The 18,362-nt window shown below is 33.1% G+C and overlaps 1 non-coding gene and 1 pseudogene across 1 annotated transcript; one reads left to right on the forward strand and one right to left on the reverse strand.

Moving 5' to 3' along the window:
- Positions 1–386: 386 nt before the first annotated feature.
- On the reverse strand, positions 387–492 carry LOC124898262. Its single transcript, XR_007055237.1, has one exon. It is a non-coding gene; the product is annotated as a small nucleolar RNA R71 (small nucleolar RNA).
- A 3,081-nt stretch (positions 493–3,573) lies between these two features.
- LOC107868949 lies at positions 3,574–13,070 on the forward strand (annotated as a pseudogene).
- Positions 13,071–18,362: the final 5,292 nt, after the last annotated feature.

The following is an 18,362-nucleotide window of genomic DNA, read 5'->3' on the forward strand; positions in this document are numbered from 1 at the left end:
GAGTTACAATGGAAGCAATGAAGGCTCATTTTATGGACACCTCAAAGATGAAGATCATCTTAATGATGTGGGGCGTACAAGTACAATCTCCATTCCACCAGCTGAGGGAAATGGGGTATTCCATGTCACTAGTGTGATGCTCCACGTATTACAAATAAAAGGTCTATTCGGGGGCCAAGCATATGAAAATACAAATCTATATTTGAAAAACTTTATTGAGGTGTGTGCCCCATTTAATATCGTCCATATTACTCAAGAGTCCTTTCGATTGAGGTTTTTCCCATTCTCCTTAACAGGGAGATCTCTACCCACGTGGTCTATTACATCTTGGGTCGTACTTAGGGAGGACTTTTTGGATCGATATTTTCCCTCATCTAGAATGCTACAACTAAGAGATGAAATCACAAAATTTTGTCAACTTAGTGGTGAGCCTTTATATGAGGTGTGGCAACGCTTTAATGACAAGTTGATACAATTCCCTAACCATAAAGTCCCAGAGAATATATTTCTCTAAATATTTTATAGGGCATTGGACTAACTAAATAAGGCAGTGTTGGACAATGCATCGGTAGGTTCTCTTGTGAAGTTGTCATATGGTGTCATGACAAATCTACTTGAGCAATTCACTAAGCGAAACCAAGGATGGTACACCTAGGACTCTGAAGTGGCCATAGGATCCCCTGCCGCATCTTATGTCAACAAAGAGCCAAAAAAAAGGACGAAGAAAGGGATGAAAATATGGCCAAGGTGATGACCCAATTGGATCTTCTTACTAAACACGTGATCAGAGAACCTACAAAAGCTATCAATGTTGTTGCTTCTAAAGGTGACAAAAGTTATGATAAGGATGAAGCTAAGGCACTTGATAAAGATATAAGGTTTTTAGCAAATCATCTAAGGGTTTCCTACCCCGCCTACTAAAGGTAAGGCGGGAATCAAGGTTGAAACGATCAAGATCGAGATCGTGATTGGCATTATAGAGAAAGGGATAGAGACTGAGATTGAACGGACAATGAGAGAAGTTATGACATATATGTACCCCCTTACAATCGTATCTAGGAAAATAAATCAAGCTTGGTGAACCCAAAAAAAATTAAAACCAAGGATGTGCTTGCTTGAATTTTGATATGTATTGAAGGTACTGACAAAATGGTAAGAGAGATAAAAAGCAAATTTTCTAAACTTAACTAAATGGTCATTCCACATTTGGCTTACATCAAGCAATTTGAGACACAAGTGGGGTAAATTTTAACCCAACTCAATGTTAGACCAAATGAAGGCCTACCTAGTGACACGATGGCAAATCCAAAGAATGATACCCAATTATGGCCATAATTTTGAGAAGTGGTAGAAATCTTGGTGAGCATGTGGTTGAGGTGAAGAAAAGTATCTTAATGACCAAATAAATGCGAAGAGGATGCGATTCAAATTGTCAAGTGATGGTACTTTAAAGCATCTTGAAGAGGGTGATGAGGAACCAATGATAGTTGAAAAGAATGGTAATGCAGAGGAAACTCCTAAAGTGATTGATGGTGATAAGAAAATGGGGAATAAACTCAAAACATTCCATTCCACCAATGAAAATTCCTCTACCCTTTCCACAAAGGTTGAAGAAGAAAGATGACAATGTCAAGCTCAAAAAGTTTCTTGCAAATCTTAGCAACCTCTCAATAAATATTCCATTACAAAAAGCTCTTAAAGAGATCCCGGGGTAAGCTAAATCAATGAAAAACTTGATATCAAAGAAGAGACTTGTGAATGGTGAGACTATTGAAGTGACCCATAATTGTAGCGTTATCATGTCAAATGATAAAACGGAGAAAAAGAAAAACTTAGGTGCATTTATAATTCCTTGCACCATCGGGATACATAAATTTGAAAAGGCATTGTGTGACCTTGGTGCTAGTATCAACTTGATGCCATATGTCGTATTTCAAAGGATAAGGTTGGTATCCCCCACACGCACCACCATAAGACTCTTGATGGCAGACCGTTCAATAAAAATGGTGGGCATATTGAGTGATGTGTTGGTTAAGGTTGACCAGTTCATCCTCTCGATGAATTTTGTAGTCCTTGACACTGATATCGATTATGAGATACCAATCATACTCTGGAGACCATTTTTAGCAACTAAACTAGCCCTAGTTGATATAAAGTATAGAGAAAAAAAATTTTAGATGCATAATGATGAAGTCTCTTTCAGTGTGTGCAAAGTCGCAAAGGAACCAATAACGCTACAAGTGGTGTCTGTGATCGATGTTGTGGATGGAGGAGTGGATCTTGGGTTACTTTATCTCAAGGATCCAATTTGAAGATTAATGGACATCACGCCACAATATTAAATTAGGCGCTGGATGGGAGACAACCTATCATTGCCATTAAATTGGCCCGTATCATTTGTATTTTAATTGTTAAGATAGTTTTTGTGTTTATTTTTTATGAATCCATGAAATTATGGCACTCTAAAGATTCATTTGAGAAATGGAAAGGTAATAGGTGAAGTGGAATTGAATTTGTGTGGGATGATTAAAAACAGGGGATATGAAATTGGTCTCAGGTTTCCCGATTGTGGTCACCAGATCGCGATCGCGATCCTAAGACTAAGTTTGTCCAGAATTGAGCCTCAGGTCCAGAGATTGCGGTAAGCAGATGGTATTCGCTATCCTTGCATGACTGTGATCACGATGGCTTGACCGCGATTGCGGAAAGAGTTGTTATAAAATGGGAGCCTCCTTCTAAAAGGTTCCTACACCTTTTTACCATCAAAACACCCAAAAATTCATACATTTGCATCATTATTAAGAGGCTCTTAAGTTCTAGGCATTCTCTTTTGCAACCTAACATCCGACATGTTCCTCTAAGCTCCTCTTTAATGTTAATTTGGTCCTTAGAATGCATGTTTAGGACGGTAACCTAAATCTATAAATTGTGTGCTTAATGCGTGTTTAAATTGCTATTGTTTGATGTAGTAGTAGCTGTAGTGGTATGAACCTCATTGGGGAAGTCTTGATACCCAAAACTGTTCAAAATAAGGATGAATTATAAGTGCACACCAAGTGTTTCGTAAAATTCCCAAATGAGTTCCTTAATGGTTATTCCATGTTTAAGAGGCATAGTTGAGTGTTTAGGTATTGTGTTTTATGTTCTTAGTGTCATTTACTTATTAGGAACACAAATTGGTGTCAAAAAATTGGCTTATTTTAGTTGAAATCAAATTAGGCCAACAGCCTCAGGTACCGCATCGCGGTCCTAAGGATGTGATCACGATAACGCAATCTTGGTCCAATAGCTTGCAATTGCAGCATCTGAGGGTTGTATGGTGGATATGTCCAAAATCCTAAATTCTCATTTTAAGTCCAAATTTGAATCGAGAACCATTTCTTTATCTTAAATAAGTCACATAACATTGTTTTCACATGATAATATGGATTGTTAATGCTTTGTGTTGATTTTAGGTTCTTAAAGCTACGGATCGCAAACTACAATCAAACCCGCTTCATGGCCGCTAAGTGTCAGATATTCTATTATAAAGACCTCGCCAAGAGGAAATTGTTCCCTGAGTGGGGTTTATAAATGGAGCAGGTTCCTGAAAATCTCCCAACATTCTATCAGAGGTTGATAGACACAGGTTGGAGATATTTCACCCTGGATTTGTGCTGGGCCAATGAGCAATGGGTTAGGGAATTCTACACTAATCTCAATGTAGTGAACATCTTTGAACTAGCTATGAGAATCCAGGGCAAAGTAGTTTATTTTAGGGCTGAACTGATCAATGAAGTCTATGGGATATTAAACACCGATATTATAGTATTTCAGGGAAAAGACTGTGCCCCAGAAAGCTGGTTAACTGAGAAACTGTGCCCGATAAAGAAATTCACATGGGTTGCAATAAAAATGGGAATAGCTTGGAATGAGTTCACTGCTGAGGCTCAAATCTGGTTAACTATCATCCGTAGCAGTGTTTCTCTGAGAACCAACATGACCTATATCCCGGTTATGCAAGCTCAAATGGTAGCTTGCCTCTTAGACAACATTTTTTTAAATGTTTATCAATTTAAGCTCTCCAACATCAAGCATTACAAGAATAGAGATGGACCAATGCTCCTATTTTCATTCTTGATCACCAAATTATAGAAGAGGGCAGAGGTTGAGGATTACTAGGAGGACAATTGGATATCACCGAAGACACCCATTTACCCATTGGAAATACATGGCAAGGGTGCTCTTTCAAAGAGAAAAAAAGAAATATCGACTTGGGTAAATTGGTGGATGATGACATCAACCCTTGTCATCCATCTGCAGCTGGGCTATTTGAGGAGCTCAGGAGTGTGATGATAGCAATACGAGAGCTTGTGTCTGGGTTTTCCACGGGGCCAGAAGAGCTTTCTTTCGCTCCTCATCCTATGTTGCACAAACTAACTATGAGAGGTTTCAATGGATCAGAAGAAGTAGGGATCCACCATCTCCATACTTGATCAAGCCTACTCTTTCTTGGCACACTCATATCTAAAGCTACAGGATTATCATGACAGGATGAGGAGAATGGAGAAGAAGAGAGACTAATTTTTCACCCGTATGTAGAAAGGGGCTAAGGTCCTGTAGAAGGTCCTAAAGCCCAAATATAGACTTCCTTCCCCGAGAGCATATGTTGATGATAAGGTTCTAGCTCCGTGGTCTGAGAATGATGATCCACAGTCTGATGATGATAATGAGGCGACAGCTAGTGATGGTAGTGCTTGATGCATTTTTAGGGAGCCCTTTAAACTCTTTCTATGCTTCCATGCTTATGCAGTGAGGACACTACAAGATTTAGTTGGGGATGCCCGTATTCGTATTTATTTCATATTTGTGATTTATGGGTCAATATTATTTTGGATGTTTTTATTTTTATTCAGACGATTTGATCTTTATTTGTTATGGGTAATTTAAGTTAATATGGGTTGTAATATTAGGTGCCCTGATGGTGCATACATTTTGGGGATTAGTAATTTTATTTTTCATTTCTTTGAATAATGATGTTAGATGAACCTTTTCCTATGAGATTGAGTGACGGCATTCTTAAGGAAAAATTATCGTATTAGGGATTTGAGTCATAGATGCATGGGATGTCTGAGTACCCGTGGCATTATAGATTTGGGATTGTCATTATTCCTATGGTGAAGTTTGAGTAGCCATATGGTTTGCCTTTGCGAGAGCCAAAATGTGAGATGACGGCTTGATTTGATAATAACGATAGCCATATTACATGGTGAAATGCAAAACGAGCATCCCCCTTCGTCCAAATTTTTTTGTATAAATCAAGAACGTGGACGTGAATAATTACGTAACAATTCTTTACCCTCTTTTATTTATCCAACTTCTTTAGTAGGTAGTGTGTTGTAAATAACTCCTTTGTCTCTAGTAGAAAATACAGTTGATCATCCTTGAAATGTTTGCATGCCATGTGCAGAGAATTTAGTTGATTTATTCTTATGTGTACTTGTGTCATCTAGAACTTGCCCCGTTGGTCTTTCAAAGCAAATCTTAATTACACATGGTTCGAGGAATGGTCTTAGGCCTTCTTTGTAATCATGGAAAACCACTTTAGGCTAAAAAGCCTACCCATCCTAGAATAGAATCCCTAGTATCCCTTTTTGAGCCTTTGGACCTTTCTTTTGCAAACGCATTATAAGCTTTGGACCCTTCAAACTTTATCCCTTGTTTGAACCACACCCTTCTTGAACTTGAAGATGCACCTTGAGCCTAAAAGCTTAAGTTGGTGGTGGTAAATCTTGGAAGAGGTGATCTTGGGCCACGGTATTATAAGAGATTGCCTAAAAGCTTAGAATTAGAACAAATTCTTAAGAATATGAAAAGATTCAACAAGGGAAAGAAAAGAATGATTGTGTAAAGGGAAGAAATGAAAAGAAAATATTTTCGATTAATGGGTGAGTCAATGTGGTAAAAGTAGGCACATGAGTAAATTAAGAATGAAGAAGTGGCCCATGACCCAAAGTTTGATTTAATAGTGTCTTATGTGGAGTTCAAAGAGGGTGTAAGGTTTATCCTACCCTTCCCCTAGACTTCATTACAAGCTTAAAGTCCTTCGAAATCTCCAACCAAGTATCTTTGAGTTAATGGAGATTAAAAATAAGGGCAAGCATATGACATGATACTTGTTTGCATTAAGAGATTCTTTGTGAGTGTGAGTGCTTGCATATATGTCCCTTGTTGCATCATTGAAATTTGGTGAATTGGGACTTTCCTTCGTGAGGAGGCATGTAAACTAATTAAGGTTGGTGAAGTTTTCATATTTCAAAAATGAGGTAAAAGAGTATAGTTGTGTAGCTATTGATAGAGAGTCATTTCTAGAGAGTTAGTAGTTGTTACTTGATTATTCTTAAAAGTCTTTTGCGTCTTTGAAAGTGTGATTAATTTTGAGGGGAGTTGCACGAATAGTTTTCCCATGCTTGAGGGCTAATTGGTGGTGCTAATCAAGTTAGGAATCATTATAATTATTTGGTTGTAAGAGTGAGCTTATAAGTTGATTAGTCTCATTGAGTACAGAGTAGTAATGCTTGAGGACAAACAAAGTTTTAAGTTGGGGGTGTTGATGAGTGGCAAACTCATTTATATCCAAATTCTTACATACTAAAATGATTTAATTGTGTAAATGAGACTAATCCTCCTTTTAAATGCATTAATGTCCAGTTTTTGTGATCTTGTAGGGAATAAGATGAAAAGTTGAGATCAAGCTAGAAGAGAAGGAAAGTGGGCAAAAAGGAGGAGATGAAGATCAAACAACTCTCAAGTACCGTGCAGCCTGAGAATCACAATCACGGTCAGTCAATAAAAGTTAGAATAGGGCGATCGCACTGAGATGCGACGTGATCATGACCAGGAGATAGCAATCGCGATTGATCAGGAATTTTCAAGTGCAAAATTATAATTTTATGCAGCTGAATCCCAAAACTTAAAAAGGGAAAAACCCTTGCACATTTTTATCATCTTTGAACTAATTTTCCAATTGTGGGTAGAAAAAAACATTCCATATTGAGGAAAGAACAATTGTTAGTAATCTTTTTAATGGAACTTTAGTGGTAATTTGAATTGAAGTTTGGATTTGATCTTGCTTTGCTTTTAAATGGATGCATTGAATGCCCACTTGGGTATATCTCCTCTCTTTAGTTTCATGAGTAACCAAATTCTTATCTTGGGGTTATGTCTAAATAGGTGGTTAATATTGTGTGGGGGTTAATGTCCAAATAACTAGTTAAGGATGTTGGGTTTTGCTATTACTCTAGTTTTGATTGAAAATTGTGGGTGAAAGTCCCAATTTTCTTGGATCCCATATCATCCTTGAAAGAGAGATATTTGTGATGAGTAATTGTGAACTACAATTCAAATTAGCTTCTCTCATGGTATTATCTTAGAAATAGGGATGTTATTGGATTGGCTATGATTATAAGCATCATCTTAGAAATTAGGATGCTAGTATGAGGTATTGGATTGATGAATTTGTCATGCTCATGAGGTATTTGAAAGAATTCATGAGTGAAATTTGGTGTTTTGTTGAAAGACTAACACTGATAACCAAAATCTAGTTTACCCAAACCCTTAACTAAAATTTAAACTAACTCTTGATTACCCATACATGACTAACCGCAAAGATAGCATAACCCCAAGGTTTCTCTTAATTTGATTCAATTATCACTTGTTCAACCTCTTATTAGTGTTAGTGTATGATTTTGTTTAACATAGATTTACACCAACCCCACTCCTCGCCATTTTACATTCATGTTTGATTTTAGTTTCGCATTACGGGTTAACACACAGTTAACGCTCAACACACATAGGTACCGAAAAGTAGTTTACGCTTATGGATTCGACCTCGAATCTTGTTGGGTATATATTGAGGACGACCATCTTGCATTGAAATAATGGTGTAAGTTGAGCATTATCAATAAGTTGCTCAGACTTTTCTGGAATGTTGCCTCACCCGTATTAAATTCTTCAAAAATACACTACTTGAATAATTTGACATGCACCTAATGACTATTTTAATTGTCCAAAAAACATAGGCTTGATACATGATAGTGTTGGAACGTTCAAATAGGATACTAAAATTTCCACAACTATATTTTGGAGCCATAAAGACTAGGACAACGTCTCTAATCAAATGTATCGTTGATGAAATTGACTTACTGAGGAATCTAGAGCTTTTTGACATGGATGCTAACAAATCAAACATTCAATTCACTCGGGAGATTTAATAATTTGTCAAATACTATCAAAATATTATCATATTTTCTATTTTATGCTAGCATAACTCATGAACTCTATGTAAATATTTGAGAAGTTTTGTTTAACCAAAGTGTTGTTATGTACAAACTCCTAAAATGCTTTCTATTGATAATTTGTCAAACACTAATATTTGGGAGTTTTTTTTATACGTGAATATATGGGAGGTTTTTTTCTTATTTGAGTAAAATTTAACCACTTTCAGTTTCTTTTGAATTTAAAAGCCTTTATATAGAGAAGGAGAGAAAAACACCAAAATCAAAGAAATCTTCAATGTATGCTTCTCAAATCTCGCTAATTTTTTCTAACCTTTAGTGCATTTTTTTTTTATAAATGCCTTTGTATTCACTGCATTGTAGTGTACATTGGTATTATTTATGAGATTAGAAAGTCATTTATTATTAATTTAAATATGTGTTTTTCAGTTAATATCATTGTATTTCCATTGATGCATCTTTTTCTTCGTTGATAATTGCATATGTTATATATTGACATTGACATTTTTATTCACTAACTTGATTCTTTTCATAGCCTAAATAACGGATAAAATAATTTTAGGTTAGCTAACATAGGGAAGATGTTTCGCTTGAGTTTATAAGTTGGTGACTATTTTGGATCTTAATATAAATTCTCTAGAGATGATATTATCAATTTCAACTTTTTGTAATAAAATAGCCCTGAAAAAATCATGAAAAAACTAATATATCGTGTACGAAAGTATTGTAGGTTCATCATGAAAGTGTCGTAGTTTCATTATAGAAGTGTAATTAGTTTGTCATGGGATCAAAGGTTCAATACTTAAAAAGCTCTTTTAATGTGTGGAGAAACTAAAATGATGCTAATGAGTTCTTTTAAAGAAGGAAAGCCCTATTCAATTGGACTTCACCAATTGAATATTAAGACTAGAAAAATTATTACTGAATGGAGGTTTGAGAAGGACATGATTTATATTACCACTAAGGATATAACAAATGATACCAAAAGATAATAGTTGGATCCATAGAATCACATTCTAACGCTTGGATAATAACTGATTGTGTCGGTGAGACATGCATGATAAGAAGAAAATTGTTCAGACATCTCTCTCTCTCTTTATATATATATATATATATATATATATATATATATATATATATATAAGAGAAATAAGACCATGCTGATGTGGCATGTCTAAAAGGCCAGCATTAGCATTTTTCTTTTTCCTTATTTTTTAGAAAAATTTTACTCATTTTTTTGCTAAAAAAATTAAGATAATACACACATTTATTAGAGAAAAGTCCTAATAAGAAGGACTGACTATACATATGTTACAACATTTCACCTTCCATATTAATTAAAACGTTATAGATATAGAAAAAGGAAAGATTGGATCCTAGGTTCACAGTGAAAGCTAAAAAGCTGGCCATGGGAGAGAAATATTAAGAGGGTGAAGAAGGAAATGAGGTTTCACGTAGGATCTCGTCGGAGGCCATTCTCTCTCCACCAGGCGCTCGTTGGCACTGTAGTTGTCACTGTCATCAGACTGTTGTTCGTTAGTTTTAGGTTCGTCGATCCGTCAATTCATCTCTCAGTAATCACCTCTGAAAAAGTAGAAGATGATGATGATGATAAACCAGCTGAAATAAATCTTCACAATGCTCAACCACTCAAAAACATGCGCAACTGTGGAGGAAATGGGACAAATTTTTAGCGGTGGCTTTGAAGCTACTAATGGTAGTACTGCTACTAAATTACTACATTTCATGTCATTTTTACTGTCACTTATTATCTCCGTACCAATTTATTTGACCCCGTTAGAATTTTGAGAGTAAAATAGGTTGCTCTTTTCCCAGAATTTCTTTGTATGCTTTTTACATATTTTAAGTTGTTATTTATAGTGTTATTAAGTAGTTTTTGAATGTAATATATAATTCTGTTTTAAAAAATTAAAGCTTCTGTGTTTGAAATCATGAACAGAGTTTAGAAGTTTGAATCTCAAATCAAGTTGATGGAAAATTGTTATATGATTTGGATAATTAAGGAATCACTAATGGCGGTTTTCAAGTGTTGTGAGAGTTCGAGCGCTTCAGCCAGAGGAGTTCTGTAGACATAAATTTGTGTTAGGCAAAGCATTAGAAGGTTTTGATAATGAGATGTACACTTCGGGAAATATTAACTACTCCAACCTTTAATATTCCTTTGTTGAAGCATCTACATATTAAAATGGATCCATAATCTCATATTGCCTTACAAGTGGTTTCTTTGAGAATGAGATTCAAAACAAAGCAGAAGAACACTCTCCAGCATTCTAACATATGTTATTAAGGTTCTCCACTGAAAATTATAAGTATATGCATTCAATTCAATATAGATGAATGATATTCTAGCATGTTACTTCATCAATTGTTCTTTTATTTAATTAACTTTGTTAATTTAATCAATTATATAGGTTAAATATTTTTTATATGTGTAACAGATGCAGACAAATTGAGATGGTGAATAAGAGATACAAGATAATGAGGTGATAATTAACATCCTACATGTAAGCATGATGATTGATTATTTTTTCTTATCCCGTGAATGGTTTATTTCCTCCATAAGTCGATTAGTAGTTTTCATCATTGAATGTTAGTATTTAAATAGTATAAGATATAGATTTAACTATATGTAGCAAGTAAAATTTCATAGAATAGAGTGTATTAATTGAAGAAGACAGAAGAAAGAAAAGCAATTTATTCATCGCTTATCCTGGTTTAACACATTCTTACTGGCTTCTTCATTATTAGCTTCTTCAGCAAGAATTTAGCAGTGGAATAGGAGATATAATTGTTGATGCTTCAACTATGGAGAAAATTCATGAAACTATCTCTAATGCAAAAATCAAAGTCAAAGAACTTATCAAAGCTGCTCAAGAGAAGCAGTTAGAAGCTGAACCAAGGTGAACAATGATGGAATCATTCGAGAAAAGAGTAAACCAGGTACTTTTGTATATGGCCATTCATCATTTTTTCCTTGGTTTTGTGTGATAATATTGTAATAATATTTTTTTGGTAATCTTATGTGTTGAATAAGGCTCGTGATGGTGCCGGAAGCAGTGTAGAGAAGAGTTTGTCAGAGAACAATAATCTTAAAGCTATGGTTATAGTTGGGTCGAAGGGAAGTTTTATCAACATATCTCAGATGACTACTTGTGTGGGACAACAAAATGTTGAGGGGAAATGTATTTCTTTTGGGTTTATAGACCGTACTCTTCCTCATTTTACCAAGGATGATTATGGTCCAGAAAGTCATGGTTTTGTGGAGAACTCATATCTCCGTGGACTCACCCCGCAAGAGTTTTTCTTCTATGCTATGGGTGGTAGAGAAGGTCTGATTGATACTGTTGTGAAAAATTCTAAGACCGGGTACATCCATAGGATGTTAGTAAAGTCCATAGAGGATATCATGGTCAAGTATGATGGTACTGTTAGGAATTCACTAGGTGATGTCATCCAGTTTCTGTATGGGGAAGATGGGATGGATTCTATTTGGATTGAGACATGGAAGTTGGATTCTCTGAAAACAAAGAAATCAACATTTGATGCCATGTATGCATATGAGATAGACGATCCTAATTGGAACCTAAGTTACATATTGCCCGAAACTATCGAAGATCTAAAAAGTATTTGAGAGATTTGCTATGTATTTGATGCAGAGGTTCAAAAGCTTGAAGCTGATAGACACCAGCTTGGGACAGAGATTGTTGTAGTAGGTGACAATTCTTGGCCACTTCCTGTTAATATTCAGAGACTTGTCTTGAATGCCCAAAAGACATTTAATATAGATTTTCGGAGGCCCTCCGTATACATCCTATGGAGATTATAGAAGTTGTTGATAAGTTACAAGAGAGGCTTAAGGTTGTTCCTGGTGATGATTACCTCCGCATGGCGGCTCAAAAGAATGCTACTCTTTTCTTCAATATCTTGCTCCGTAGTGCCTTGGCGAGCAAAAAGGTTTTGAAGGAGTATAGGCTTAGCCGAAAGGCTTTTGAATGGGTAGTTGGTGAGATAGAGTCTTGCTTCTTGCAGTCCCTTATGGCACCAGGAGAGATGATTGGTTGTGTTTTTGCATAGGCGAGGTTCAAACGAGGAAAGGCTTACGGTGGATACCTAGGCACCCAGAGATAGTCTATTGGTCAGCCTGCCACACAGATAACTCTTAATACAGTTTATTATGCTGGTGTGTGTGCCAAGAATGTTACGTTTGGTGTGCCAAGGTTGAGGGAATTATCAATGTTGCGAAGAAAATCAAAACACCCTCTCTTTCTGTGTATTTGAAACCTGAGTTAGGCAAAGCAAAAGAGATTGACCCGGACAAAATCTCCCCGTGATTGCTTCGCATTGAGTTAAATCGTGAAATGATGGAGGATAAGAAATTTAGTATGGCTGACATTGCTGAAAAGATCAATCTTGAATTCGATGATGACTTAACCTGTATCTTTAATGATGATAATACGGAAAAATTGATCCTTCGAATTCGTATTATGAATGATGAAGCTCCAAAAGGTGAATTGGGTGAATCTGCTAAGGATTGATGTATTCCTTAAGAAGATCGAGAGTAACATGCTTACGGAGATGGCTCTCCGGGGTATTCCAGATAATAACAAGGTGTTCATAAAGAACAGTAAGGTGCAGAAGTTTGATGACAATAAAGGATTTAAAGCAAAAAATGAATGGATGTTGGACACTAAGGGTGCAAATCTTTTAGCTATTATGACTCATGAAGATGTTGATGCAAGCAGAACAACAAGTAATCACTTAATAATATCATGAAGTGTTAGGATGACCACAACAAAAATAAATTAAAAGAAAATATAAAATTGATTGAAGAAAATAATTAAATTTTAATCACCACGCGAAGCGCGGCCAATTTTCCTAGTATATAATAATAAAGGAGAATGTAGAAGAGGATGATGTGGCACCTCTCAATGGCTTTCATTCCTATTTTTCTTTTTCCTTATTTTTTTGGATATTTATTGATTTTTGCCTGTTTTTCTAAATATTTATCTGTTTGAAGAAAATCAAAAGACACTTCTTAAATTTATTTAAAAATTAATTTATCCTATTGATTGAATCACTAATTAGATGTTACAATATTGATGATCAGTTACTAATCTTCCATCTTCTTTATCATTTTCTTTACCACATATATTCACATAGTTTTCATCAACATATTTCAATTCAAGACCTGATTTTTATCGTCTAATTGGCTTCTCAATTGTGGTATGCTTATAAGTTATAGCTAAAGTATTATTGCGTGAAGTTTGCATTATTGATTGGGTACACCAATTATGGTTAGTGTACACTTTGTTATAAAATATGTTATGTACGCTCTTGCATAACTAATAATTTTATGTTTTTAAGTGATATTTCTAGATGAGAATTCCCAACTGCAACCATTACTCACTGTAGAGGAAATTTTATGTTTTAAAGTGATATTTCTAGATGAGAATTCCCAACTGCAACCATTACTCATTGTAGAGGAATGTCATATTTGTCTTGACCTACAAGCTAAGCATGCATACTATGGTTGCACAAGTATATTCAAATGTTACCTTATCTAATGTCATAATATGTCCTTTCTATATAAGTATTATAGCTATTTTATTTATATACCAGATTGTTTAAATTTACATTTCAGTGAAGATTGTCAACATGGCAATAATAAGATCCATATCACTCCACCAAGAGCATGGAATATGTGTACACTTGTTTTTATTTAATTTTATTAGTTTAAACTATAATTCTCGATTCTTTTTTTATTATAACTTTCTTTTTATATGGAATAGAATTACGGGTGACGTGTATCCACCCTTTAAATAAATTTAATTTAGGATGAAAAAAGCTAATCTTTCTTGCCTAGCTTTTTCTCTTTTCATTTTGTTTCATTTTTTATCATATTTTATTTCTTTATTAAGTCTTTTTCTTGATTTTGCTATTCTTATTAATTTCTTCTAATGTGATGGAGTGACATTTTCAATGATTGACGAAAAGATGTCTGTCAAACAGATGGAAGCTTGATATAATATAATAATATATGCCATCTTTTTTTGGTGTGTGTTATAATTCTAAAATAAGCTTCTAAATGAATTTAAGATACTATTTAGTAATTTAAGTATAATTTAATATCTTGATGATAAAATAGATAAATAAATCTCTATATATAGGAGAAACATAGACAAGTTATATCTCTCTATGGCCACCATTAATATTTATCTGTTTTTCATCTTTTTGAATTTTTTTATAATTTAATCTAATAAAATATTTATTTCATAATTATATTCTCTTAATCACTCATTTCCTTTTTCTATTTTTCGTCACTTTTTCTGTTTAAAAACCTCAAAAATCATTGTCATTAATTTAATGATTTATTAATTAGAAATCATTTACTTTTTAGGAAATAATATACACATAAAAATATATTCTCCTCTTACAGAATTCATTTTTATTAAAAATCTCAAAACCATTTCATTATCATTTGTAAATATTAGATTACTTAATTTGAAATGCATGTCTATTATTATGTACGTCATAAATACAACATATTGTAAAACAATATTTTAATAATAACATTAAATGTGATTCCTTTTTTTTTTTGTTTATCTTATGAATTGCTTTTGTAAATGAAAATATTAAGAAAAAATTATAGTAATATTATATGAGTTATTTTATTAGATGAATTATTAACTTATGCTAATCATGAAAGTTCTCCTTTATATACAAAGATTGAAGGTATTTTGTTGATAAGAATACTCCTATAGCAGAAAAAGAAATAATAATAGGAATTAGAAAAATAAAAATAGAATTTGAAGTAAAGGAAGAAATGCAAAAAGCAGACATAATATTAGGAATAAAATGACTAGAACAAGTAAAGCCATATAATATAGAGCATACATAATTAACCTTAACATATAACAGAGAGAAATTATTCTTAAGAAGAGCCTTAACATAAAATGAAAATATATGTATTAATGAAGATAGTAGTAGAAGGATATTACAGTAGATATTACACGCCTATGATAGATACAGGAGCAGAAGCTATTTATGTAGATATAATTGCTTACCAGAAAGAAAATGGGATATATTAAAAACACCAATAATAGTTAAAGGATTTAATAATGAAGGAAGCTTAATTACTTATAAAGTTAGGAATGTAAAAATACAAGTATGGGATAAGATATTAACAGTAGAAGAAATTTATAATTATGAACTAACATCAAAAGATATACTTTTAGGAATGCCGTTTTTAGATAAATTATACCCACATATAATAACTAGAATAGATTGGTGGTTTACAACACCATGTAAACAGAAAGTAAGAGCAAAAGAGTTAATAATAAAATAAGAAAGAAGACTGATTGGATAAAAGGAAGTGAAAAAATTACACAAAAGTTAGAAAATATAAAAAATACTGAAGATACAATAGAACTAGTCGTATTTTCGATAAATAAAACAGAAATAACTATATTTTCAATAAATAAGATAGAAATAATTAAGAAAAAATTAGAACAATTATATAGTGAAGATCCATTAAAAGGATGGAAAAAAAAACATAAACTACTATAAAAATTGAATTAATAGATAAAAATAGCATAATAACCCAGAAACCATTAACATATAATTTTGACGATTTAAAGGAATTTAAAATGCATATAGATGAATTATTAGAAAAACAATATATACAAAAAAATAATAGTAAACATAATAGTCCAGCATTTATAGTAAATAAACATAGTGAACAAAAAAGAGGAAAAAGTAGAATGGTTATTGACTATAGAAATTTAAATGCAAAGACTATGACATATAATTATCCAATACCAAATAAGATATTAAAAATAAGACAAATACAAGGATATAATTATTTAGTAAATTCGATTGTAAATCAAAATTTTACCATTTAAAGTTAGAAGAAGAATCTAAAGAATTAACCGCATTTACGGTACCACAAGGATTTTATGAATGGAACGTATTACCATTTGGATATAAAAATGCACCAGGTAGATATCAACATTTTATGGATAGTTATTTTAAACAATTATCTAATTGTATAGTATACATAGATGGTATATTATTATATACAAAAACTAAAGAGGAACATTTAAAATTATTAGGACAATTTACAGATATAATAGAAAAATTGAAAATAAGTCTAAGTGAAAAGAAAGCTGAAATTATGAAAAATTAGATAGAATTTTTAGGAATACAAATAGATAAGAGTGGAGTAAAAATGCAACAACATATAGTACAAAAAATAATAAATTCGAAAGAAGAATTAGATACAAAAAAGAAATTACAATCATTTTTAGGATTAGTAAACCAAGTACGAGAATATATTCCAAAATTAGCAGAAACTTTAAAACCACTACAGAAAAAATTTAAAAAGGACGTAGAATATAACTATAATGAAGAAGATAAAAAACAAGTTCAAAAAATAAAATTACTTTGTAAAGAATTACCAAAACTACAATTTCCAGATGAAAATAGAAAATTTATATATATAGTAGAAGCAGATGCTAGTGAATGTAGTTATGGAGGAGTACTTAAATACCGATATGAAGCAGAAAAATTAGAACACCATTATAGATACTACTCAGGTACGTTCAATGAAACAGAAATAAAATGGGAAATAAATAGGAAAGAATTATGTTCATTATATAAATGTTTGTTAGCATTTGAGCCATATATTGTATATAACAAGTTTATTGTACGAACAGATAATACACAGGTACGCTGGTGGTTAACAAAGAAAATACAAAATTCAGTTACAACAAAAGAGATTCGGAGACTAGCCTTGAATATATTAAATTTCACATTTATAATTGAAGTAATTAGTACTAACAAAAATGTTATTGCAGATTACATATCAAGACAAAGCTACACAGACTGATATAATAGAAGAGAATACTCTAGAAAAAATACTCAACACCCTAACTACGCTTTCAATGAAAGTGGATAGTATGGGTAATGAAATAGAAAAGCTAAAGACTAATGAAGCTAAACTGAAGTCTATAGCTATAAATAAGCTAACTCGGCAGTGTGCAGAGCTATGTCAATCGGAAGACATTAAAGTTCCAGAGCTAGAAGGAGACGATGGGACACTCCATAAAACCCATAACGTTTATCAATCTACTTTTGTAGGAATAAGCAAAGGAGTTAGGAAAAACACAAATATGAACCTAAACAAGCTATTTGATAAACCATATACACCAAATACATCAAAAGATCCCATGTTTATACCCCCACAAATTACCACATACCGAGATAGTCTAAACCAACACAAAAAGACTTACAACTATACAGCTCGAACATATATAGAAAATATCTACAATGTACAAACCTTTTTAAAATACCAACCCCAGAGCTATAAACATCCAAGAACCAGATACAAACTATATAACCCAGAGATTGACCGGATATAATAAGCTAATTGCTTTACCTAAAACCAAACCAAGTCTAGTTAAAACTTGCTATGAATATGGACTACTCAGTACTGTATATACCTCTGACGGAAATGAGATATCCACTATACCAGAAATATATGAAGCATTTATCATTTTTAAAAGAATAACCAAAGGTACCCTATTTTTTATAAAAATTTACACGACACCAGCAGAGATATTATATGATGAAGGCTAAAAACCCATACAAGTTGTAAAGATAGGAATGACACGAGACATGATTATACCACAAGATATTATTTCACAGCCAGAAATACCTAGAATTGAGATACCAAAATTTTATGCGAATAAGAGGATTATCGGACTATCTACAATTTTGCAAGAGCTAGCGAACACATACTGCAACCAAAATCCCATATGGAGTTATTATTCAAGAAATCATGTACTAATATATTCAAATTCAAAGGAATTACAAGAAATAGATATGGAAACTATTAGGCAATGGATTCTGACGTTGCTTAAACCAAAGACGGAACCTATCGCCAGAACTATCAGAGAAAAATTTATTTCAGAAGAATTATTAACCAGATATTGCAAGACAATTGGACATAAATATCCAGATCATAAATGTTCAAAATGTAATGAAGGAGATAATGATATCCCAGAA

The sequence above is a fragment of the Capsicum annuum genome, chromosome 4, assembly GCF_002878395.1.
Source record: "Capsicum annuum cultivar UCD-10X-F1 chromosome 4, UCD10Xv1.1, whole genome shotgun sequence".
Lineage (NCBI taxonomy): Eukaryota > Viridiplantae > Streptophyta > Magnoliopsida > Solanales > Solanaceae > Capsicum > Capsicum annuum.